Source organism: Rhinopithecus bieti, unplaced genomic scaffold (assembly GCF_001698545.2).
Source record: "Rhinopithecus bieti isolate Rb0 unplaced genomic scaffold, ASM169854v2 scaffold_13351, whole genome shotgun sequence".
Classification (NCBI taxonomy): domain Eukaryota; kingdom Metazoa; phylum Chordata; class Mammalia; order Primates; family Cercopithecidae; genus Rhinopithecus; species Rhinopithecus bieti.
In genome coordinates this window covers 3,497,891-3,523,520 of record NW_016807514.1, presented here as the reverse complement: position 1 = coordinate 3,523,520, position 25,630 = coordinate 3,497,891, and the positions used below count along the sequence as shown (strand labels likewise).

The 25,630-nt window shown below is 55.9% G+C and overlaps 1 protein-coding gene across 6 annotated transcripts in view; it reads left to right on the top strand.

The window, feature by feature from the left end:
- Positions 1 to 25,630, top strand: part of PRKCZ (protein kinase C zeta) — a 147,398-nt gene that overhangs the window by 27,581 nt on the left and 94,187 nt on the right. Inside the window, exon 1 of one of the 6 annotated variants that reach the window (XM_017882482.1) lies at positions 3,901 to 4,194. The exons of 4 other annotated variants lie outside the window; for them this stretch is intronic. The gene's annotated coding sequence lies outside the window, so the exon portion shown is untranslated. Of the gene's footprint in view, positions 1 to 3,900; positions 4,195 to 4,230; positions 4,310 to 25,630 lie in introns of those variants that run through there. One more of the 6 variants, XM_017882483.1, reaches the window with a different exon arrangement.

Genomic DNA, 25,630 nt, shown 5'->3' with positions numbered 1-25,630 from the left:
CCTCCCTCCTCGTTCCATCCTCCCGATGGAGTTACGTCACCGTCTTCCCCACTTTCTCTGGGACACGTCAGCCTCTCTTCCTTGTTCCACCCTCCTGATGGAGTTACGTCACCGTGTATTGTTTTCAGTCGTTGAGTGTTTACCTAATTGTGGGTGATGTGAATATTCATGAACTACCAGGATTGCATTCCCTTGTTTGCACAACTTTTGGTTTTCTTTGGACTTAATACATCGTGATTGTTTGAATCAGTTTCCTAGAGGTCTTGTCTCCAATTTACTCCAGTTTCCTCTTCCCAGCAGAGGGGCAGCTCCCACCGATGCCTGCGTCACCTCCCTCCTGGTGCACCCGGGCCCCCACACCCACCGTAGGGCTTCCCTGTGCCCCGAGCTGGGAACAGCCCCCTCCTGTCTCCTCTGCCTACAGTCTTGATCTCTGGCTCCCTGTCTTCATCTTTCTTGGCTTAATCTGCGGTTAAGACCTCTCCAGCGGCTTTCTGAGAAAGACGGCGTGGGAGGCCCTTTTGGGGGATCTAGTTGGAAAATGCTTTTCCTCCAGCCACACACTTAAGGATCGTTTAGCTAGGTATGAAATTCTGTGTTGGAAAGAATTTTCCCTTTGCATTTTGAAGGAATTGCTCCACTGTCTTCTGGTTTCTTGTGTGACCGAGAAGTCAGGTGCCGTTTTGATTTTGTATGTGTGTTTTTTTGTCCTGAAAGTCTTGTAGAATCTTTTATCTTCGGGGTTCTCAAGTTTCACGATAATGTTCCTTGTCGGGGGAACTTCTTTGTCTCTTGTGCTGGGAACTCGTGCTGTGGAAACTTGCAACATTTGGATGTGGGCAGCTTTACACCCAGCGATTTATCCCTCGGCCGACTCCCCGTCTCTGACTGTTTTTTAGAGTTAACACTGATTGTTTGTTGGCCCTCCCAGGCTGGTCCTTTAATTCTCTTCTGTTCTCCGTTTCTTTGTTTATTTTATATTCTAGGAGATATCTTCAGATTTTCCTGTCCAAACCACCTATTAAGTTTGTCACCTTGTTCCTGTTCTTATCTTTTGTTCTTTTTTCTCTGAAGGTGCCTTTTTAAGGCAGAGTGTCCTGCCCTTGTGTCAAAGGCATATCACACTCTTTCTCCGGGGTGATTCATCTCGGCTGAGAGGCACCGGGGTGTCGTGTGGTGGCTCACAGTACCTAGCACATTCACGGCTGCAAAGGCTTCCCGTGTGTGAACTCATTTAATCTCCACAGTTTCCTGTGGGGTGGGCATCATTGTTTTCTTTGTTCTGGGGAAAGAACAGCACCAAGGCACAGAGAGGTCAAGAAATTTCCCAAAATCACACAGTTTGAGCCGGGACTCAAACCCCAAGGGCTGACTTAAGCCTATGCTATTTGCCGTGTGCCCCGGGGCCTGAAGCTGTGTGGTCAGGCCCCAGCTCTGCTACTCACCAGCCATGTGACCTCAGCCACAACGCTGTCCACCGTGTCCCAGACCCCCGTAAGTGGGCATGGTGGTAAAAGGCTTGGCTCCCAACTCTGTCACGGGATTAGTAACGAAGCCACAGTACCGGCCCCGCGGCTGCTGCTGATGGCGGCACACAGTGGGAGGGTGTGGCTGGCAGCGGCTGGTGACAGCGTCTCCTTTCGGTGTTTTCTTTGGCCTCGTACTCAGTTGTTTTCACTGAGGGTCCCTTTTTCTGTCTGTCCTGTGGCCTTTGCGGCTTCCTCGGCCCCTGGTGACCGTTGTTTGGCTGCCCACGTTGACTTGTGGGCACCACAGAGCTGGTGGTGGCGGAAGTCCCGGGGGGAGTGTCCTGCCTGGGAGGGCGTCTCACGCCTGGTAAGGAGTCTGCTGCCCCCGCAAGCCCTCTCGTTCCCTGGCTGCCTTGGGCGAGGAAGCGGGTCTGGCGGTCGAGTCCTCAGTGACTGGGACCCTGCACTGCAGGCCTCTGGCTCGGGGCCCTTCTTTGGAGTTTGGCCCAGTGCAGTCTCCTGGTGGCCACAGGGCCTTTTGCCTTCCAGGTCCCAGGGCATCGCTGCCCAGCCCCTCCTCCTCTTTGCTGTTACGGGTTTATTGGAGTTTTTCCTCCTTTGGTCTTGGGGGGAGGGTCAGTCAGTGATGTGGTTACGCTGCTGTGTCCACCTGGAAAGTATCGCAATGACACCTTCTGAAGGCTGAAGTCTGCAGGAACACCAGAGTTGGAGAAGGTCTTTAGGTAGGGGCAGTGCGCATGGACGTGGCGGTGCGCGTGGACGTGGCGGTGCGCGTGGACATGGCGGTGCGCGTGGACGTGGCGGTGCGCGTGGACGTGGCGGTGCCCGTGGGCGTGGCAGGTGTGGACAAGCACGTCCCACCGCTCTGCATCCTGAGGGGCCGGAGGGTGCAGTGCAGGGTGTTAAGGAGGACAAAGGCCCTTATGTTTGTTTTTCCTTGATGCTGCCCCCCGTGCAACCTGGGGGCAATTTTCAAATGCTTGGCCCAGGTAGGTTGGTTCTGTCACCCCTCTTTCAGTGGGGTGTTGGGAAGACCGGTTTTGGAACGGTTTCAGATTTACAGAAAAATCAGGACAGGAGTAGAGCACAGGCATTCCCTGCTCCCTCTTGGTTGGCGCGATGCATGAGTTACACTTAACCAGCCAGTCTCGGCGCCTTTCCAGCTAAGGCTTTATTCCGCTTGCCTCAGTCTCCCGTCCTGCCCCTTTCTGTCCCGGGATCCCGTCCAGGATGCCACGTGGCACTTCACTGTCACTCCTCTTTAGGTCCCTCTCACTGTGGCCGGTCTCTCAGACTTGCCTTGTTTTCAACGACCTTGGTAGTTTTAAGGAGGGCTGGTCAGGTGTTTTGTGGGACAGCCCTTCATTGGGGTTTGCCTCATGTTTTTCTCGTAAGGACTGGGGCTCTGGGTTTTGGGAGGAAGGGTGCAGAGGTGAAGCCTCCTTGTATCTCTGGGTCCGGGTCCACACCCTCCACACAGCCTGTCTGTGTTGGCCTCGCATGTCACCTGGCCGTGGCGTGTTTGTCGGCTCACACCTGCCTGTGCCTCTTCCCCATGCCGTCCTGGCTCTGCGGAGTAAGGTGTGTGTGGCCCACACCTAAGAGGTGGGGAGCGACATACGTGATGTCAAGTTTCGCACAGAACTTGTACGTCTGTTCTCCCATTGGTTATTTAATCATTCATTTTTGTCCATGTGGACTTGTAGGTATCAATTTCATAGTTGGGTTAGAATCGGATACCGTCTCGCTTATTTTATCGCTCAAATTTTTCCAGCTTTGGGCACTGGGGCCCTCGCAGGCTGGCTGTTGGGGCCGCGATCAGACCAGACACTGGGCAGGTTGGGGTGGGTGCTGACAGGTCTCTGGCAGGAGGGGGCAGGCTGCAGGGAGCAGTGGGGAGCAGATCCCAGGTCCTGAGGTGGGTCTTGGGCGAGTCTGGACTGTGGGCATGGATCCCCAGGAGGGGCCTTTGTGGCCAGGACGTCCTGCAGCTGCAGACCCCGCTGTGGGGTGTGGGCTCTGGGAGATGATTGGTGCTGCAGCTGGGGCTCCAGGGTCGTGCCAGGGTGGTGCTGGGTCAAGGCGGGGAGGGGAGAAGGCATCACACCATGCCTGGACTCAGCAGTGTGGTGATGACGGGGCTGCAGGGGGGCTGCCCCCGCCCAATACTCTTCTCCCAGCTGAGTCGGCAGTGCTGTGGGGTCAGCAGCCCTGGCTCTGCATGGGGCTCGTGTGGGACTCGGCAGGCCCCCGAATCACCTGGCACCAAGTGCAGGCACGCCCCCCTGGACACAGAGCAGCATCATCGCTGGCCCCTCCTGCCCATTTGTCCCCTGCTTGGTGGGCAGTCCTCTTTTTTTGGAAGCGTGTTCAGTTATCTCACGTTGCATAATTTGTTCACATTGAAGCAGGCTTGATCCGGGCTGCTATGGTTCCGATCGATGCCCAATAGGACACCACAGTCGTGCCAAGAAGGTGCCTAAATGTCTCTCTACACGGTCAACCGAGGACGGATGTGGTCAGAGATGCTGAATGCACCAGATGGGTTCTTTGCAGCCCTTGGCAGCGTCGCCCGCTTTGTCCCGCCTGTTGTGTGCGCCTTTTCCCTGCTCCAGGGCTGTGTGTCTGGCGAGCGGGAGGCTCTGTGCATGACCACATGTGCAGGAGCTGGAGACTGCCGGAGCGGCTGTTCAAGATGGACTTGGTAAATCACCTCTTTGAAGCTGCCGGCTGCCGTAGACGGAGTGAAGTCTGGTAGCTTTTATTTATCTTGGCCAACAGAGAGAATCGAGTTTGCATGGAGATGGTAATTTCGTTCTGTGAGTGTAAGATCACGTCCACGTTCCTAGCGATGGGTTGTGATGTGGGCAGTGCTGTGCTGGTCAATGCTCTGTGAGGAAGGAACGATGGTGGGATTTGTCACTTGGTCAATTTTCCTGATGTAAACACTCCCGCTTTGGCCGATTTCAGGCTGCCAAAGTAGGGGGGTCATTGAAGGTGGAGTTGAGCAAGGGCGCACACGGTCGGCTTCCGAGAGTTGGTCCTCCTGCCCAACCCTACCCTGGAGATGGGATGTCAGGGAGACCTGGTTCCATTTGTTTTTTTGCCTGAGCATCTGGGGGTGGCTCTGAGGACACCTGTCCTCCTTCACAGTGGCACTCAGGATCCTGTAGCAGGGAGAGGGTGAGGGGCGGCCGTGAGGGCATGAAGGAGAGGGTGGAGAGCGTGGCAGGGAGGGCATGAGAGGGTGGAGAGGGTAGCAGTGAGGGTGCGAGGGAGAGGGTGGAGAGGGTGGCAGTGAGGGTGCGAGGGAGAGGGTGGAGAGGGTGGCAGTGAGGGTGCGAGGGAGAGGGTGGAGGGCGGCCGTGAGGGCGTGAGGGAGAGGGTGGAGAGGGTGGCAGTGAGGGCATGGGAGGGTGGAGAGGGTAGCAGTGAGGGCGTGAGGGAGAGGGTGGAGAGGGTGGCAGTGAGGGTGCGAGGGAGAGGATGGAGGGGCGGCGCGAGGGAGCGAGCCACCTCAGGCAGCAGGTGAAGGACAGGTGTCCACACCTCGGGTACCCCCGTCCTCCCTCTCCTCATGTCCTAATAAGTCTGAACAGGAAGTTACATTTAGGGGGCTATACAGTGAGTTTTAAATACCTTGGTCCAAATTTTCAAACACGTATCTTTAGCGTTTCCCCTGTTGCCGGCCCCAGAGCGTTTGGTTCACTGGGTGGAACGTGCTCGGAGCCCCGGAGGGATTTTGTGGGAGGAGGGGTTGGTTCAAGGGGAGGTGGCTGCGTCCGTGTCCGGACGGAATTACTCACTGCCTGTCCCTCCCTGCAGCTTCTGTCCCCTCCTCGCCGGTCTCTGATTCTAGTTTCAGGCTCAGCCAGTGGTCTCAGGACCCCCCCACACTCATGAAAATTATTGAGGTCCTCAAAGAGCTTTTGGGTACATGGGCTGTAGCTGCCAGTGTGAACTGTACTGAAAATTTAGAACGAGGAATATTTATTCCTCATTAGCTCTAATTAATTTATGATTAATTAGATTAATTATAAAATAATAAACTCATTGCCTGTTAACATAAATCATAGCATTTTAATGAAAAAAGGACCATTTTCCCAAACAAAATATTCAGCAAGAGAGTGGCAACATTTTTGCATCTGGCTGAGCAGAAGACAGTTAGGCCATCGCACCTGCTTCTGCGTTCAGGCTCCTGCGGTGTTGGTTTAAGAGTGGGAGGAGGCCGGGCGCAGTGGCTCAAGCCTGTAATCCCAGCACTTTGGGAGGCCGAGACGGGTGGATCACGAGGTCAGGAGATCGAGACCATCCTGGCTAACCCGGTGAAACCCCGTCTCTACTAAAAAATGCAAAAAAATAGCCGGGCGAGGTGGCAGACGCCTGTAATCCCAGCTACTCGGGAGGCTGAGGCAGGAGAATGGCGGGAACCCGGGAGGCGGAGCTTGCAGTGAGCTGAGATCCGGCCACTGCACTCCAGCCTGGGCGACAGAGCGAGACTCTGTCTCAAAAAAAATAAAAAATAAAAATAAATAAAAAAAGAGTGGGAGGAAATCCAGTGTGTGAGGAGGCTTGGGGAGTTTTAACAGCCTTTTCTGTGGTAAACGTGGGTATTCTTCTTTGATATTTCTCTAAAACTCAACACGTGGTTATTTCTTAAATGTCAGTTGAAATATGGAATCTGAAACTGTATTGGTGTCATTTTCCTGCAGTTCTGTTAAAAATCCACTGGTCTCTTTTGCACTCGAATAGGTTTATTACCCATGCGTGTGTTTTAAAAATCACATGTTGGCCGGGCGCAGTGGCTCACGCCTGTAATCCTAACACTTTGGGAGATCGAGGCAGTCAGATCACTTGAGGTCAGGAGTTCGAGACCAGCCTGGCCAACATGATGAAACCCTGTCTCTAGTAAAAATACAAAAATTAGCCGGGCATGGTGGCAGATGCCTGTAATCCCAGATACTCGGGAGGCTGAGGCACGAGAATCACTTGGACCTGGGAGGCAGAGGCTGCAGTGAGTCGAGATTGCACCACTGCACTCCAGCCTGGGTGACAGAGCGAAACTGCCTCAAACAACAACAAAAATCGCATATTGGCTGTTAGGAAATGTGGCTTCACTGGGTTCTGCAGGTCTTCCAAAGTGCCGTGGAAAATTACCCCCACGCTGGTGAGGACAAGTGTGAAGAAGGCAGGTGCTGTCCTCTTCAGATTACGGGCATAGGTTGCAGTCGCGGCTCCCCTGCCTGGTCTCCGGGACCCCCAGGCACCCCCAGATCTCCCTGGCCTCAGCCAATTCCCACCGCTTCACCATATGGCAGAACACATGCGCGGCCGGCTGGCTCACAGATGGACGTCCCTGCGTCCGGCCCGCCCACCTGCAGTCCTGTGCGCTCACCCTGCCCTGGTCTCCGCCTGGACTGTGGATGGGGGTGAGTGGGGCAGGGAGGCGTTCCGTGCCCACCAGCTCTCAGCGCCAGCCACCCGGGCTGCCCAGCATTGGGTCTGTGTGGCAGCACCTTGTCAGTAAGTGGAGGTCAGATGTGGGGTCATCCCAGCATTTCAGGAGGCCTAGCCGGGTGGATCGCCTGAGCTCGGGAGTTTTAGACTAGCCTGGGCATGGCAAAACCCCATCTCTACAAAAAAATATAAAAATTAGCCTGGTGTCGTGGTGCACACCTGTCGTGCCAGCTCCTTGGGGAAGCTGTGGTGGGAGGATTGCCTGAGCCCAGGAGTTCAAGGCTGCAGTGAGCTGAGATTGTGCCACTTCACTCCATCCTTGGTGACAGAGTGAGACCCTCTTAAAAAAAAAAAAAAAAGATTCCGGTCAGACACAGAAGGAGGCAGGCTGCTCCCACCCCAACGTGACCGACAAGGTGCCATGTCCCTGCCCTCCCTGTGGCTCTGAGGGTAGGGGGTGACTCCTCTGTCAGCTGGGTAGGGAGTGGAGAGGCAGCTGAGCGGATATTTATTTAAAGGGAAGACAAGGACGTAGACTGTATGGCTCTCTGAAACTTCAGCAACTTTTCTGAGACACATTGTACCATCCGCCCTACCTGGCGTGGGCGTGAAGCTGGTAGCACACAGAAAGTCCTAGAGCAGGAGCTGGCCCCGAGCCAGCAGCTTTGCACCCCGTGTTATCAGATCTTCAGAATGTGCCTCCGGTCTGTTGACTGTCTTACTCTTCACCTGGGTCCACGGCCCTCCAGATACCGGGCTTGACTTTAATTCCCGGTGGGGCTGGGGCCAAAACTCAGACTGGTTGCCGCACACGGTGCCTGTTGCCAAACCTCGCAGTTGTTGGTTATGTTTTTCACGACTCTTGTCCTCTGAAGATGCCTGCTCAGAACCTGTGCAGCGCCACACTGGAGGGGCTGAGGACGTAGGGGGCCCTTTGCTCAGAGCCCGTGTGGTGCCGTGCTGGAGGGGCTGAGGACTTGGGGGGTCCTGGCCCGGCTCCCCTCTCGCAGGCAGGTCTGCACTCATGGGTGCGTTTGGGAGACCCTGGTCTTACTGTGTTGGTGCAAAGAGACACTTTTCTCTTTCTCGTTCCCTTCTCCTGTCTAGGTTGTCATCGTCCTGTAAGTAAGAGCTATGTCTTCTCCCCTTCCTGTTGAAAGGAATCTTGATCCTAATGTGAACTCAAGGATTTTCTAAAAACTGAGTTTATTATCATCCTTTTTTTTTTTTTTTAATTGAGACGGAGTCTTGCTCTGTCGCCCAGGCTGGAGTGCAGTGGTACAATCTCAGCTCACTGCAACCTCCGCCTGCAGGTTTAAGTGATTCTGCCACCTCAGCCTCCCACGTAGCTGGGACTACAGGCTCCCGTCACCATGCCTGGCTAATTTTTGTATTTTGATAGAGACAGGGTTTATCCATTTTGCCCAGCTGATCTTGAACTCCTGGCCTCAAGTGATCCTCCTGCCTCAGCCTCCCTAAGTGCTGGGATTACAGTTGTCAGCCTCCATGCCTGGCCTGGAATCATCCATTTCTGTCATTATGCATCTTGAGGCTCTGGTCCTCCCAGGTTTGGCTGGTGGGGGCCTTGGCGAGTGGCTACCCCCACACTACACCCTTTTCCATCAGGTTTTGTGTGTTGCTCGCAACCGGGCAGCAGGCTCTGGCATCCCCTCGGCCCTTTCTGCTCCAGCCTGAACCTGGCCGTTTCTTCATGGAGCTTAGCTTCCTTCGGAGGAGGGCGGACTTCAGAAACGAATCTGCCTACTGCTCCTGGGGGCCATGAGGCTGTGCCTGGTGGGCGGCGGGCCAGGGGCTGCATGGGGATTCGATGTGCAGTTCCCGCGGTGGCTCCCAGTGCCGCAGGCTCCTTCTCTCCTCCACTTCTGAACGGGGTCTCCGTCTGCACATCATGGGCCTGTTCACTCGTGTGCTCTGCCTTCGAATGCGGGTGACACAGCTTCAGAGCCGCAGCATGGTCACCAGGGCAGCAGACCCAACCAGGCCACGACTTCTCAGCGTTCTTTTGTCCTCAGAATGCCTCCTGCCATGCCCGTGCCCTCGGAGAGCAGTTTCCAGAAGTTAGCTTGGATTCATTTGTTGTCTTTCACAGGGTTATGCTGTCAGTGTGATGGTCAGTTGGGTGCATTTGATTTTAGTATATTTCCCCATTCTATATATATTTTTTTGAGACGGAGTCTTGCTGTTTCACCCAGGCTGGAGTGCAGTGGCGAAATCTTAGCTCACTATAACTGCGGCCTCCTGGGTTCAGTTGATTCTCCCACCTCAGCCTCCTGAGTAGCTAGGATTACAGGCACCCACCACCACATCCGGCTCATTTTTGTGTTTTTAGTAGAGTCGGGGTTTCACCATGTTGGCCAGGCTGGGTCTTGAACTCCTGACCTCAAGGGATACACCCGCCTTGGCCTCCCAAAGTGCTGGGATTACAGGCGTGAGCCCCCATTCTTGTTTATTTTACTTCTGGGTTGTGAGGCATCATGGCTCACAGGGCCATGGCTCACTGTGGCAACAGCTGGGAGTGCAGCCCCGCCACGCAGAGAGATGTACCAGCACCTGTGGATGGCGTCCTGAGGTGCCAGGCGAACCCTGGGGCTTGTGTGCCTCTCCTAAAACCTTCGCTCGCAAGGGTTTTTAATGATGCCCTTATTTTGCATTAGTTAATTTGGTCGTATCCCATCACCTGGGTGTGATTACCAAGAGGCGTATAGCAGGATACCTGACTAATATGTGTGCGATGTCACCAGAAAGACATGAAGAGAATAAACGAGCAACAGGTGGTTTTGCTCTGAAATGGCCTTTTGATGGGGGCGGGGGGGTGTGTGGCGTGTAAAACCTTCCTGCTCCCCTAACCAGACACCCACTAACAAAAAATGCCCAACTCTGGAAAGCGGTCCCCAGAGGCCTCTGAGAAGGACCAGCATCTGGCCTTCCAGGCACCGGGGGCAGCATCCAGGCCCTCGGGAGCCAGGCACCCGGGGAGGCCTGGCTTCGAGGCTGGGGATGCTGGGACGGGCATGAGGGACAGGCTGCTGGTGCCTGGCACGTGCTGACCGCCTGGACACTCGGTGAAGGCGGCCTTTGTTTTGATGGCGGCAGAGCCCGTCGTGAATAGCGCTTTCTCTGCTGTGTGGGGTGGGGGCCTCGGGCTCGGACGCTGCCCGAGTTGCAGTGTTGGTTTTACAGTTTCCCACTCGTGTAACTTTAGGGAGGCCACTCAGCAGTGTCCTCACCTACCTGGCCCAGACTCCGCCTCCCTCATCTGGATAACGCCCAGCACACCTAAGAGGAGGCACAACTCTGCCCCCATCTGGCCCTCGTAGTCCTCACCCCTCCCTTCCCCCTGCCTGGACGGCACGCCCTGTGGGGTCTGCACACCCCTCCCTCAGCCTCCCTGTTCCTCTCCTGCAGTCTTAGCTCGGAGGCCATCCCTTTCCGTCATGGGCTTCCTGGAACCAAATCCCTCAGCTTTGACCCCGGTTGTATCCTTAGGGCTGAAAAATGGTGCCTGGGACCCAGCAGGGCTCCCTGGACGTTTGCTGAACGTCCTTGAGTCCTTGAGTGAAGACGGCTGTGGTGAGTGACTGCCACGTGACTCGGCCTCTCCATCGCATGCTCAGCCAGAGCTGCTTCCAGAGGTCCCAGAGCCCAGTCTCCGGGATGAGCCCAGCAGAGTCTTCCCGTAGACACTGTCGCCCTGTGTGGAATGTCACCTCTCCTTTCTAGGTCAGGCTGTGGGAGCCTCGGAGCCTGACCAAGCCCAGGTCACGTGTGCACAGCTCGGCTGCCTGGAGGCCCCTCCCAGGCGGCAGCGTCTCTTCACTCACAGACTCAGGCTGGGGCTCAGCGCAACATAGCAAGACCCCATCTCTTAAAAAAAACACAAATCAGTGTTTCTGGTTGTAAAAGTAACACATGTTGACTACAGAAAATTTGACCCATAGGGCAGAATGTCAGAAAAGCTCAAATTGCTCTCGCTTGTGCTCCCTGGAGAGCATGTCACTTTTGTTTTCCGAGAGCACATCGTGTTTAATTTCATTCTGGTCTTATATACTATTAGTTTTTATTTATTTATTTATTTATTTATTTATTTTTTGAGATGGAGTCTCGCTGTGTCTCCCAGACTGGAGTGCAGTGGCGTGATCTCGGCTCACTGTAAGCTCCACCTCCCGGGTTCACGCCATTCTCCTGCCTCAGCCTCCCGAGTAGCTGGGACTACAGGCGCTGCCACCATGCCCGGCTAATTTTTTGTATGTTTAGTAGAGATGGGGTTTCACCGTGTTAGCCAGGATGGTCTCCATCTCGTGACCTCGTGATCCGCCAGCCTTGGCCTCCCAAAGTGCTGGGATTACAGGCGTGAGCCACCGCGCCCGGCCTACTGTTAGTTTTTATAGAAAATACTAACGACACGAGGTTAGAATCTCTCCGTTATCAGCCAGTAATAACAGTAACAAGGGTGCCAATTCTGTTCCAGGCTCACCGTTTCTTTTTAAAATGGCGGGGCTAACTGACGTAGAATTTTTTCCTTAGCCAGGGTCAGCTCTGCTCTTAGACCTCATTTCCCTGTTGGCGAGGTCCTGGGCTGAGTTCCGCCAGGCGATGGCGGACGCCGATGAGAAAGGACCCAGAGGTCTCTGTTTCCGGGGGCTGCATGGGTAGAAACGGGGTTGACAGTATGGGCATGAGGATGCTCAGAGCTGGGAAGACTTGAGGGTCGGGGTTGGGGACAGAGACTTCCAGGAGGCAGGGGCGTCTCTGGTCCGTCGGGGTCTGCGTTCATTTGCTTCAGCCTCTGTGAGGAGGCACCACGAGGGGCGGCTTGTAAACGAGGACCCTGATTGCTCAAGGTGCTGATGGCGGGGAAGTCCAAGCAAGGTGCCAGTAGATCGGGCGCCTGGTAAGGACTGGTTCACAGCCGGAGCCTTCTCCAAGTCTTCACGTGATGAACGGGACGAACACACACTCTGGGTCCCTTTGAAAAGCACTAATAATCCCGTTCCGGAAGGCGCCGCCCGCACGACCTCACCACCTCTCAAACGCCTCCTGACACCATCGCCTGTGGGTGATGATTTCAGCGTGTGGATTTGGCGGGACGTAAACGCTCAGGTCACGGCGCTGGGGCCGCTGTAGCAACGTACCACAGATGGCGGCTCATGCAGCGGAACCCGATTCGCTCTCAGCTTGTGTAGTGGTCCCGGCGACTCACGAGGCTGCGCTAGGAGGACCACTTGTGCAGGAGTTTGAATGTAGCCTGGGCAACATAGCAAGATCCCGTTAAAAAAAAAATCCAAACAAAAAGCTTTATTCTCTGTCTGGAGACCAGCGTCCAGGAGCTGAGTTTCAGTAGGGATGGTTCCCGGAAGCCGTGAGGAACCCCGGCCTGTGCCCTTGGCTGGTGGAGCCGCCTCTCCTTCACCCGGGCCCTTCCTCCACGTGCGGCCATGTCCATGTTACCTCTGTTGTGAGGACAGCGGTTGTTCGGGATCTAAGCCTGCTGTAATGACTTCACTCACTTAACTGATTGCATCTGCAGTGCCCTATATGTAAATAAGGGCATGTTCTGAGCTCCTGGGTGTCAGGATGGCGGCTTGGATTCTGGGAGGATTCAGTTGCACTCATTCGGAGGCCCTGGGGGCTGCACCTGGGCAAGGGGTTCCCGTGGCCTGGCCGGTCTGCAGTCCTTGTGGTCCACTGCACCCAGCCCTCCCACCGAAGGGGCCCGTGCACCCACGGTTTTGTAGCGGTCGGGGGGCACCTGTTCAGAGGGCCCTGCCGCCTGAGGGGCGTGGCCTCAGCATTGCCGGGGCCCGTACCCTGTGTCCCCGCAGGCTGTTGCTGGCCGTCTCACTGAGGGGATGCCTCCCGGCCTCCTCGCCCTCAGCTGCTCCTTCCGGGAGCTTAAGGCCCTGAAAGTCTGCCCCGGTCCCTGGGGTCAGAGCCCACCCTGGGGTGGTTTTGAAGAAACACTGGTGCTTCTCCAAGGAGGCCCCGTCCTCCCACAGCCATGTGCCCCTCCTGTGCCACGTGTGCGGTTTTGCTCATGGCACCTGGTGTGGGCGCCCTGGGAGAGGCAGCCAGGGCATCTGGGAGAGAGCCAGCCCGGGTGGACCCCCCGATCTGGGAGGCCATGGATCCTGGTTGCGGGTTTTTGGTTTTAACGTTTGGTTTTCTTATTTTCAGACTTTTTTCCACACAAATGATTTATCCATATTAATTTAGCTCTCCTTGTGGAAGGAGTAGAACCTCAGTTTTCTTGACATTATGATCTAAGCAGATTATTGAACACGTGTTTTAAATATCATTTTTTAAAACTGCCAAATGTACCATCATATAGATGTGCTTTAATAAATAGGTCAGAGAACTGTGGCCCACTATAGTTCTTGTTTGTTTGTTTTTGAGCTGTACTCTCGCTCTTGTTGCCCAGGCTGGAGTGCAGTGGTGCAATCTTGGTTCACTACAACCTCCACCTCCCAGGTTCAAGAGATTCTCCTGCCTCAGCCTCCTGAGTAGCTGGGATTACAGGCACTTGCCACCATGCCCGGCTAATTTTTGTATTTTTAGTAGAGACAGGTTGGAGTTTTACCAGGTTGGCCAGGCTGGTCTCAAACTCCTGACCTCAGGTGATCTGCCCGCCTTGGCCTCCCAAAGTGCTGGGGTCGTAGAAGTGAGCCACCGTGCTCGGCCTGTTTGTTTTTTAATTGTGTTAAAATACCCGTAACATAAAATTCACCATTGTAACTGTTTATAAGTGTGTAGTTCAGTAACGTACATTCACGCCGGGCAGCCAGTCTCCGGAGTTTTCTTGTCTTGCACGACAGACCCCCTGTGCTCCCACCCGCAGCAGGCAGGAGTTACGATGTCTGTGTCCTCGCTGACACTGCTTACTTTCTTTTCTGGCCGTCCTCTTGGGGCAAGGCAGTGCCCAGTGTTGGTCTAGTTTGCGTCTCCCAGTGGTGGGTGATGTTGAGTCTCTCGTGCCTGTGGCCACTTGTACGTTGGCTTTGGACAAGCGTCTGCTCAGATCCTTTGCCCGTTTTGTAATTGAGTTCCTTGTTTCTGTGGTTGCATTGTCCTGTGGGGTGGTTGACCGGCACGCACCATGTGAATTGATCCCACGTCTTCCATGTGGTCCTCCCGATTACCAGGTGGGAGGAGCAGGGGCCCTCGGAGGGCCCTGACCCCAGGCAGGAGGAGCAGGGGCCGTCGGTGACCCCAGGCCGGAGGAGCGGGGACGTCGGTGACCCCAGGCCAGAGATGCGCATTCTGTGTCGAGGCCGCATGGCCAGCACTGGGGCAGTGGAGTTGTGGGCACTGTTTTTTTCTTTTACTTTCTTTGATATCTTCCAAATCCTTGTGAAATCTTTTTTTTTTTTGAGACGGAGTCTCACTCTGTCGCCCAGGCTAGAGTGCAGTGGCCGGATCTCAGCTCACCACAAGCTCTGTCTCCCGGATTTATGCCATTCTCCTGCCTCAGCCTCCCGAGTAGCTAGGACGACAGGCGCCCGCCACCTCGCCTGGCTAGTTTTTTGTATTTTTTTAGTAGAGAAGGGGTTTCATCGTGTTAGCCAGGATGGTCTCGATCTCTTGACCTCGTGATCCGCTCGTCTCAGCCTCCCAAAGTGCTGGGATTACAGGCTTGAGCCACCACGCCTGGCCAAATCCTTGTGAAATCTTTATCAAAATTCGTTAAGGAGAAGACTCATGTCGAGCCGAAAGCATTGTGCCAGACAGTGCTTGGTACTTACAGGAATGGCCATGTCCCCAGGAGCTGGTGGACAAATCTGTCCTTGCTGCCACCCGTGTGGCTGCAGCGTGAGGCAGGAGGGACTGGCGGGTGTTGCGCTCCTCCCCTAGATACTCAGGCCTTGCCAGCTCCCCACTTGGCCCCGGCCCTGTCCATCCAGCCCCTTCCCAGGGCTCCATCCTCTAACCCCTGCCGCCCTCCCCCTGTTTTCCTACGTGAGGCGAATCCTCGATGAGAGGAGTCTGGGTACCCTGCCCCCTCCGTGTGAAGACAAGGGCAGTCCCTGCTGCTTTGTAGGGAAACCTCACCCAAGAGAAGCCCCGGCTCAGCAGGACGGAGCCCGGCGGTCCTGCCTCAGGGTGCCCTGGTGCCCAGAGAGGGCGGGGACACCCCAGCTGGGAGAAAGCGTGCAGCTCTGCCCTGCTCTGAAATGTCCGGGGCTCAGCCGCGCCCTCCCCCTTTTTCAGAGCAACCTCTGGGCCTTGGCAAGGATGGGCCCAGGCAGAGGAAAGCCACCTCGTTTCCTTAGCTTTTAGATTTTTAAAGGAGCAGTGGGGCCAGGTGGACTTGAAGCTTTGTGGGTTTAAGACGTAAATTCACTGAGCTTGAAGACTTGTTCTTGGAAGTGAACAAAACACACATAATTTATTCATGGATTTTAGTTGGCCTGTTTCTGTACAAAGGGAGCTTTTAAATTTAATTATTTTTAAGCATTAGAGGATGGTATATCTGAGGCAGCTGGAGGCCCTGGTCTTCCCTGCGAGCAGGGAGGGCCCTCGGGGCAGGGCTCGGGAGGAGGGGCTGGAGGACACTGAAGGCCTCAGATCACCGAACAGTGGGCCCTGCTAGGGGGTGACTCTGAATTCCAGTCCTAGCAGACACATTTCTTGTGTTCAGCATAGGGGGCTCCAGGCCTCGGCCCCCGTCTCAGTTGCCTCCACGATGTCAGCTTCCAGGTGTGGGGACCGGGTGCCACCCCACCCCCTAGTTACACCCACATGAGGCCGAGGTGCCCAGTAGCACAGAGATGCCACGTGATGGGTGATTTTCAGCAGGGACTCAAGAGAAAAGTTTGTTCCTGTGAGGACAGAGCCACAGCCTTGGCCACGAGATCCCTGGCGGGAGAGGAGGCAGGTGGCGAGGGCCACACCAGCAGAGCCGCTCCTGGTGGACGCCAAGTGCGTGGTACGGTCAAGTGTGAAGCGTGGGCCTGCTGGCCTTGCTGCTTCCTGGTCTTCCTGCATCCCGTTCGCCACCCCTCACCTCCTGGCCCCAGCCTTGCTCTTGCGGGGAGGCTGGTGTCCTCTGGCTGCCCCGGGGCAAGTCAGACCACCTGGGTGTGGAGTGGGGCGCTTACCTGTTTCTGCCTGACCCTCCTTCATGCGGGGACTCTGGGATGCCATGACTTGGCTCTGGCCCATCTGGCCTGGCCCAGCCCCCAGTGTCCACTTCTCTGAAAGGCAAAAGAGGGGGTGGGGCCTCTTTGATGTGGGGCTGGGGGCTGCTCGGCCAGTCTCCCTGGAAAAGGCCCTGGTGACAGTCACTGCTCGCTGCAGTGGCCGGTGTCCTCAAAGGTGAGGGTGTCTGGGTGGCTGTTGGTGCAGGGCCCCAGGGACCTGTTGCCCTCTAAGCTGGGACTTCAGTCCCGCCTCTGCCCCCAAACGTGGTGGGCTGAGAAGAGAGAGGCCCTTGGAAGAGGACTGAGGAACCCCAGGGCCTCACAGGACCTGCAGCGTGTGGTGCCTCCCCCCGCGGCCTGTCCGCCTGTGCTTAGAGCTGCATCAGGCACAGCCTGCCTTGGCAGGCAGCAGGGGACGAGCCCAGAGAATGCATGCATGGACGTGGAGGTCCACGGCCGTCAGCACTGCAGCCCTCGGCGGGGCACTAAGGGCTGAGTGTGGGGCCAGAGCAGAGGGAGCCTGGAACTGGATGGGCAGCTCTGGGGCCGGGGTGGAGGAAGTGCCGCTTGGGATGTGTGTTTGCTCCCTACGGCACGTCCACAGCACCTGCCACCCCCCTTTGGGTGACCCTCCCGTTTGTCCTGTCCTAGCACAGCCACATCCCTTGGGAACCTGCTTGTCTCCGGGACCTTCTCTCTGATGCACAACCTCAGAGCCCTCTGTCACCATCCCTCCCCAGTCCCGGGAGCAACCCCCGACCTCCCCCTGTCCTGGACGGGAGCTGGAAGGGACGTGGTTCCCGTCCTGCTGTGCCAAGGCCGGTGACCCGAGGGTACCCTCGGCCTCCCGGCCTCACCTCGTCTCCCCCTGTGGTGGTAGCTGGGGTGCCACGTGGTGCTCGCTGGCAGGGCAGAGGCAGAGGCAGTGGCCCCGGCTCGTTGAACCTTGGGCGCTGCCTGTTCTGAGGTGTCCGCCGTGGCCCTTGCCGTGCGGCTTCTCTCCGGGCTCTTTTGGCCTCGGATTCATTTCTGGAGCCTCAGAGTCAGTTCTCTTAGAGCCTGGTTTTGGCCAGTCTCTCCTGCCTATAAAAAGCCCTGCCCTGGATTCCCTGCTCCATGCCAGTTCTCCCCCTGCCCCCACCGGCACGGCATGGACACTGGCGCCCGAGTGACGCCTGAGGGTGACGCAGACACCAGCTGTCACCCCAGCCCCCCATGCGTTCCTCCACCACACCCCTGGCCCCGTGGCAAGGTGGTGGTTTGGGCAGACGGGTTTGCTGTCCCCTGGAAGTCCAGGTCACCTCTGCCTGACCCTGGCTGTGCCGTCTCCTGGGGGCACCTGTGCTCCTGGCACCCGGGGTGGAGGCTGGTTGTCTCCTTTCCAGACCCTTCTGGGTTTGCAGTGGCCTGGTTGGTTTCCCTGAGGTTCCCTCTGTAGGGAAGGGCCTGCCCTCCTGCCAGGGGCCCTTGTGTGCATCCTGAGCTCACCGTGGCTTTGGAGGTGGCTGGGCAGTGGTGGGCAGAGCCCCATGCTGTCCTCTGCCTTTGAGGTGGGCACGGCACACGTGAGAGCTGAGCGCTGGCGGAGGAGGCCACGACTAGTGCCCAGTGGTTGAGTCGCTGGTGCCCACTGAGGGCCCGGGGAGTGAGGGACCCCCTGAAGAGGTAGATGGGAGCCGGACCCTCCTCCCATAGATGCCTTTTCTTTTCTTTTTTTTTTTTTTTTTGAGACGGAGTCTTGCTTTGTCACCCAGGCTGGAGTGCTGTGGCTGGATCTCAGCTCACTGCAAGCTCCGCCTCCCAGGTTCACGCCATTCTCCTGCCTCAGCCTCCCGGGTAGCTGGTACTACAGGTGCCGCCACCTCACCCGGCTAGTATTTTGTAGTTTTTTTTAGTAGAGACAGGGTTTCACCGTGTTAGCCAGGATGGTCTCGATCTCCTGACCTCGTGATCCGCCCGTCTCGGCCTCCCAAAGTGCTGAGATTACAGGCTTGAGCCACCGGGCCCGGCCAACATAGATGCCTTTTCAAGTAACTGTCGGTTGTTCAGAGAAGAGGGGGAGGGTTCATACTTCGCATCAGATGCATGCGTCCTGCGTGGGTGGTGCCGGCCGGCTGTGCCCAAAGTCGTGCCCTGCCTCTGTCTCCGCAGCCTGGCGTGGACTCACGTCTGTGTGCTTGTCCAGCCTCCCCTGGCCACTGCTTCCCTCCCCTCCCCTTCTTTCCTTTCCCCTCTCCTCTCTTCCCTTCCTTTCCCCTCCCCTCTCCTCCCTTTCCCGTCCTCTCCCCTGCTCTGCCCCGTTTGTCTCTGCTGTGCCCGGGACCAGGGCAGGGCTGGGCCCTCACTCTGCTGAGTAAATGAGTGTGGGGGCCGGGCCTGTCTGGGGTCAGGGCAGCCAGGCAGGGTCTCCTGCAGGAGCAGGCATAGTCCCAGGGAGCAGGCAGCTGCCTAGGAAGGCAGTCAAGCAGATGGGGACCCCGGCTGCCCCAAGACTGGCACGGGGCTGGTCCTCCCTGCGTCTGGCCTCTGGGTGGGTGGCAGTGGCTTCCTTGTGACTTCATCCCTCCAGCCTGGCAGGTGGTTTTATGCAGTGTGATTGGTCCCTGAGTGTCACAGCAGCATTGGAGGTCAGTTTGGCGTCTGGAATAGCTGCCATCGAGAGAGGCCCAGCCGCCAGGCAGCTGGGAGTATGAGTGTGGGCATCGCACTGGAAGCACGGGTGAGGTGCCTCCTTTCTCTGGGCCAAAGTTTCCCCAGATGGTAACGTGAACGCCAGGAACGCAGTTGTGTGGACTTTGTGAGGATCTAACACAGCAGTGTGTAAAAACCCTCAGCACCACGCGTGTCCTCGGGCACTCAGAGGTGGTTGTGAGCAGCGCAGATGCCGTTGGCCTAGTTCTGAGAGGGTGACCCAGGGGTCTCATGGGGTGCAGCTCCATGGTGTGGCGTGGATGGTGGCAGGAGGCTCCTGTGGTCATCACTGCTATGGTCGGGAGCGGCCCTGGGCTGTGCGCAAGGCAGTGAACGTGGAGCTGAGCAGCTCCCGAATCAGGGTCTGTGTTGCTCGTTGAACTCCTGAACTTCCCCAGATTCCTGAGTTTTCCTCTAGCCGAGGCTGGGGCCAGCCAAGGGAAGGGTCAGCCAGCTCATCCAGACCTTGCCCAGCGATGAATCTCCAGCCTGGGTTGCCCTGAGGCACGCTGGGGAGGACTCAGGACGAGGCCCCTTGAGGCTGAACCTGAAATCTAAGAAACTCGAGGTGGGTCCTAACAGGGCTTGTCACTGAGTGTGGGCCTGGACACGACCCTGCGGCATCTCACCCACGGGCACCAGTCCCTGTTGAGCGAGGTCCACGCAGCCCTTTGTTTTGGACGGAGCTGACGCTCAAGCCAGACTCCGACTCCATGCTTCGGAGGCTTTATCGCCTCTATAGGAAGAGAGGCCTGGAGATACCAGGTTGTCTTGGGCCACAGCTGGCCCTTGGCATGGCCAGGGAGCAGCAAAGCGGTTCATTAGGACAAGGGCCGACCACACCAGTGTCCGTGCTCAGAGGTTCTGGGTTCTGCCCTCTTGGTGTCGTCCAGTGCAGGCCACGTGGCCACCTGGGGAGGCCTGGGTCGTCGTCATATTCTGAGTGTGACCAAGAGTTCAGGGACCACAGTACCTTTCTGGGCCCCTCTCAGGGTCTTTGGAAAAGCCCAGAATGAGCTGGGCTGGTGGAGAATTCAGGAGGTGCGGCCAGTTCCCCCCTGTGCTCTGAGAAGCAGGGGTCACTGGCGAGAGGGCTGGGTGACCGGGCAAGCAGCCTGAAGGCATTCCTTATCTGCCCTCGGGCCTGGTGAGCCAGTGACCGGCATGGGCTTTCAAACTACCTCTCCAAACGTAGGAGATGCTTCACTTAGAGACATATTTTTTAATTTAAAAAAAATCTGAGAAAATGTGATCCTGAGGTGAGCCCTGGGCCCAGTACTGCCTGGGACAGAGCAGCCATGGAGCCTGGTGTGTGTGCGCCCCCAGCCCATGCACCCCAGAAGGCACGCCTCGCACCCTGCTCCTGGCAGGGCCCATGCCAGGTGGGCCCAGGCTCCAGGGGACAGTGGCCCAGGACTTGAGATGTTAGAAATAAATTTTTGGTGCCACAAAAGAAATAGCACTCAAACATAAATTTAATTTTCTCAGCAAGGCAATTTTCCTTCTGTAGAAGGATGCCTCTCACAGATGGAGCAGCATCTGAATGAGGGAGGTGGGAGTCTCATCCTAACACAGCCCGTCCCTACTACTGTGTGGTTCCCCTGTTGGCTGGGGTTGGACCGCACAGTCTAAGCTAATTCCAATTGGCTGTTTTAAAGAGAGCAGGAGTACGAGCCAGTTGTGGTGGGGTGAATAGTTCAGCGGGAAGGATGGTTGCAGAACAGGTGACTCAGGATGACTAAGAACAGAGCAGGTGACAAGGATGACTAAGGTCAGAGCAGGTGACCAGGGGTGACTAAGGACAGAGCAGGTGATAGAGGCTAGGAGGGGGTTGTTTACGGAAACTAGGGGCAAGGAGACGTAAAGAACAAGGAAGTTTTAGAGTGAAGAACAAAGAATGGGGATCTAAACATACGGATACATTGCTTCTTTGGAGAGGAGCTCAGAACTCATTATACTTAACAATTGACAGGCTAAAACCTTTGAAGAGGAATGTATTATATTCTACAGGAGAGGTGCCGCTGGCCTGTGCCTTCTGCAGGGACAAGGAGCAGCTGTGGCCGGCAGGTGTTGGCGGCTGTGCTTCAGCCCCGGCCCCAGCTCCAGCTCTTCGAGTTGCTGGCGTCTCTAAGGCCCATCCTGAAGTGGCCTGGAAACTGCTGAGTTACTTCTGGAATCTGCACCATGAAAGTGAAACCTGGACTGTGATACGAGGCTGGTGAGAGGGTGCCCTGCCATCACACCCGGCCTTGGAGAAGACTCATTCCAGTGGCCCCCTGGTTCTCAGGGACCAAATGGTGGTTTTTGTTTGTTTGTTTTTTTGTTGTTTTGTTTTTGTTTTGTTTTGTTGTGTTGTGTTTGACACGGAGTCTCACTCTGTCGCCCAGGCTGGAGTGCAGTGGCACTATCTTGGCTCACTGCAAGCTCCACCTCCTGGGTTCATGCCATTCTCTTGCCTCAGGCTCCCAAGTAGCTGGGACTACAGGTGCCCGTCACCACGCCTGGCTAATTTTTTTGTATTTTTAGTAGAGACGGGGTTTCACTGTGTTAGCCAGGATGGTCTCGATCTCCTGACCTCGTGATCTGCCCATCTCGGCCTCCCAGAGTGCTGGGATTACAGGCCTGAGCCACCACGCCAGGCCCAATAGTGATGTTTTTACTGCTCTGGGCCTAATCGCATGCACCGTTGTCTGTGTTGTGACTTCCGTGGGAGGTTCTGTTGGAGAAGGAGCCACACAGCTATGTGGGACCCGGCACTCCTTTATCACCATCATCCGGGGCCACAGACACCCCCCTCACACGTCGCTGGGATATGAAATTAGGGAATAAATGGGAATTTTCAGTGCTATGCAGCTAGCGCTAAGATCCTCCTCAGTGTGACATCTGAGACCTTTTCCCAGCTGGAGCCCTGTCATTCATTCATTCATTCATCCCTTGCCAGGCTGGGCAGCTGCCAGAGGCACAATCCGGAACCGCCCCTTGCTAATGGGCGGACCGGTGAAGGCAAAGCAGGCTCACTGTGCAGACTGATGATTGACAGTTCCAGGGTGTGATTGACACAAGCGCCTGCCAGGAAGGAGCCCCTTCAGAAGCAGTGGGTGGGGCGGGGCGGGGAAGGCCGTGGGGAGGAGCGACCTTGAGAGGAGGCTCACAGGACTGTGCCCGGAAGGAGGGAGCAGCAAGGACCCTGCGGGCAGCGGGGGGCACAGCACAGGCCGTGGCTGTAGGCGAGGGTGGTGCCCAGGCGTTGACGGAGGGGAGCTTGCTGGATGGGGCAGCGTGGGGTGAGGGTCAGGAGGGCCCCTCGAGAGCCCCTGGCCATGTTAGTTGCATGTTTCGTGACTAAGGAGTTAGTGACGCCTGGGTGTGACCTATTTCCTGTTCGAATTAAACATGTCATTAGTCTGTGTCATCCTAAACCAGATCACTCGCAAGGAATGGAAAAACCTTGAAATACGTTTTTAAACTGATGAAAGTGAGATACTGAGGCCTCTGGGGAAATAGACCAGACTCCGGGGTCTGCACCCTCAGAGTGGCGAGCTGCGTCTGTTGGGGTGACCTGAGGTCCCTGCTGTGAACCAGCTTATTGAAACAGAAGTCATTTCTCGTCTTCTCGAAGAACCTGCAGCCCCTGTCAAATGTCAGCCATTCCCCATGTCTTGCTGACACTGTCATTAGGATTCCTGTGAGGGCCAGTGGGGAGACAGCTCAGTCTTGGCCCTGCTTCTGACCCCCCCCAGTGCCCCCAAATGCATACTGCTGGCCTTTCCTGGGTTTAATTTTATTTTGCAGTGGTAGAGGTTGTTTTGCTAAAATTATTTAAAAATCTGCCTTGTGGAAAAACGCCCACATCAGGGTGACCATCTGTGGCAACCGAGAATTCCTCAGAGGCAGCGTCGTCACCGCCCAGCTCAGCGGACGGCACAAGCTGCCAGCCAGACCTCTGTCTGTCCCTGCTCGAGGCCCCAGCTGCCCCTTCCTCCTGGCACCTCTCTCATCTCCGGAGTCCAGGTTTTGTTCCCAAGGTCCTGCCTTTGTATCTAAATGCTGTGTCCTCTCCCCGGACGATCTCCTCCAGACACTGGTTCTCAGGGACCAGCTCCCCATGGGCGATGATGTCTCTGATACAGGAACTTATGGGTAATTTGCAAGTTTGCACAGAAAGTGGAGGCCGTTTGTTCCTCCTGGGGTGGGTGAGCGGGGCCTCGGGGAGCAGGTACGGGACAGGACACAGGAGGAACAGGCACAGCTGGTGGCGTGCAGCGAACAGCAGGGGCCACACCAGGTGGTGGCTCCCCTGGGGCTGTCAAGGCCGGCCCAGCCCTGAGCAGGTGGGGTCTGCAGATGGGGTCTGCAGGTGGAATCTGCAGAGGCCTCCTGGGTTGGAGGAGACTTACTCAGGGGGAGTTTTGGTCTTGCTAGAAATTCCGTGAGACGAAAGATGACATTTTAATTCTGTCATTGAGGCATGATCTTTTCAATACAACCCCCTGTGTGAGGGGTGTGAGGGAGGCTGTTCCTGCGTGATACGGTGCCCGCTCCTTCAGGCTGGGGCTCTTGGCCAGTTCGTCTTTCATCCTGTGTCTGACTTTCTCTATCATTTCTAAAATGACTAAGACAATTTATTTTGTAAAAAAAATAAAAATAAGGCGTTAAGATGATTCTGCTTTGTAGAGGGATCCCGAGGAAGCGTCTCCTCTGGGACTGGCCTGTCCCCCTATCTTGTTTTCCCTCTAAGTGACCTGGGAGTTCCCAAATCTTGATTTTAGTTCTGACAAGTGGAGACTTTACCCCCGTACCTTTTTAAAACCTTTTTAAAGGTTTAATTTCAAGGAGATACAATTTCTTTTGTGTGTTTGGTTACTAAAGCTGTCTTGCATCTCAAATGTGATTTAGGAAATCTAACAAAATGCACTGGCCACGTCCTCTAAGTAGGAGGAGGCCAGCGGGCATCTCCCCTCCTCGCCCCTTCCCTGGCGGTCTCACTGATGTCCCGCCGCCCCCACCCCTCCTTCCTTTCTTTCCCTTGGCGTTGTCATCAGACTGCAGGGACAGCCCCTGGTGCAAGACATCCTGTTGTTGATTTACTTGTTCTCTCGTTTGTTTCTGTGTTTGTTCTATTTCGTTCATTCATTCATTCATTCATTCATTCAAGTTCAGCTGTGGAGACCATCAGCCACTCTGCCTTTGGCCTGTGTCTGCCACTGGCTGTAGGGCCCGGGGCAAAGGTCTTCAAGTGCCTTGGGCTTTAGTTCCCCTTCCTGGAGAACGAGGGTGGGGGAGGGCCTCCCCTGGGGGGCTTGTGAGGATGAAATAAGCCAGTGCATCTGACACTTAGCAGGCACTTCATAGCAGGTACTGAGTGGACACACAGCACTTTGCTACACACAGCAAAGGTGTGTGGTAGAGGCGTAGTGGATGCGTAATCGAGACGCATGGTAGACACGTGAGGACACGTGGCAGAGATACATGGTGGGTGTGTAGTGGATACAGCAGGCATCGTAGATTTATAGCAGATACATAGCAGATGTGTAATGGGAACCAGACATGCCAATGACACGTCAGGAATGTCACCCAGAGGACTGTGTCTTCTTGGGGTCCTGGGGCCCTTTTCATGAGGAAGGATTGCAGGTGGGGCTTTGGCAAAATTGTCCAATTTCCATCCCCTGTCTCCTTTCCCCAGGCACTGCTCCCACCCGGTGGCAGGTGGAGAAGGTGACTTCTATACTGGGGGCCAGGATCAGGAGCAGCCACATGCCAGAGCGGGTGGGCAGCCCCGGTGCCTGCCTGGCCCTGCCCCAACCTCCACACCAGTTCAGCCCTGTGTCCTGCCCAGGATGGGTGGGTGGGTAATTTAATGTATTCATTCATTCATTTCCAGGGTCTCGTGTGGGCTTTTTGAGGCCTGGTACACATTTTTTATTGCATTTTTGTTTTACTTTGTTATGAGTAATGATAGATTTCTAGAAACTTTGTATATTTTTTCCTTCACTTTATTTCAACTTTGTAGAAAAAAGATCTAAATATGCTAGTCCGCGCCTCCCCCCACAACGCTCCTGCGTCACGGATTGGTTCAGAACCAGGAGACACAGGGTCCAGAAACCTCGGGGCTGGAGGGGCTTCACCCTTTGGACTCTTACTGTTTTTGTATTCTGGCCCCTCCCCCTGGGGAAGGGGCCATGCCTCTCTCTCCGTCTGTCTCTCTCAAGAGACAGGGTCTTGCTCTGTCGCCCAGGCTGGAGTACAGTGGTACAGTCATGGCTCACTGCCGCCGGGCTCAAGCAAGCCTCCCACCTCAGCCTCCCAACTAGCTGGGAGTTCACGTGCGCACCACCACACTTGGCTAATATTTTGCTTTAGTAGAGATGGGGGTCTTGCTTTGTTACCCAGGCTGGCCTCGAATGCCTCAAGTGATTCTCATGCTTTGGCCTCCCAAAGTGCTGGGATTACAAGTGTGAGCCACCACGCCTGGCTGGACTGTGGGTTTTTTGGGGGCAAGAATTGTACTCACATCTCTGTTTTCATAGTGGGTCTTACTAATGGTTAGTGGACAAACAGCAGCTGATGTTCTCACCCAGCCTTGTTCTGAGAGGACTCCAGAAAGCAAGTTGTAGCCCCCGTGACTGGGGAAGGCTTCCTGGGGAGAGCGGCCGACACCGCTGCCGCCATAGTAAGGGTTTATCTATCATGACTGATTTATTTATCAGTTGAAGACACAGTTACACAGAGTATGGGGTGCGGTGGCCGGTGCTAAGCAGCTGGATGGTTCAACAGCCGGCACGACTGGTGACGCATGTGCCTCGGGAAGGCCTGGGAAGGGGACGCAGGGCTCCG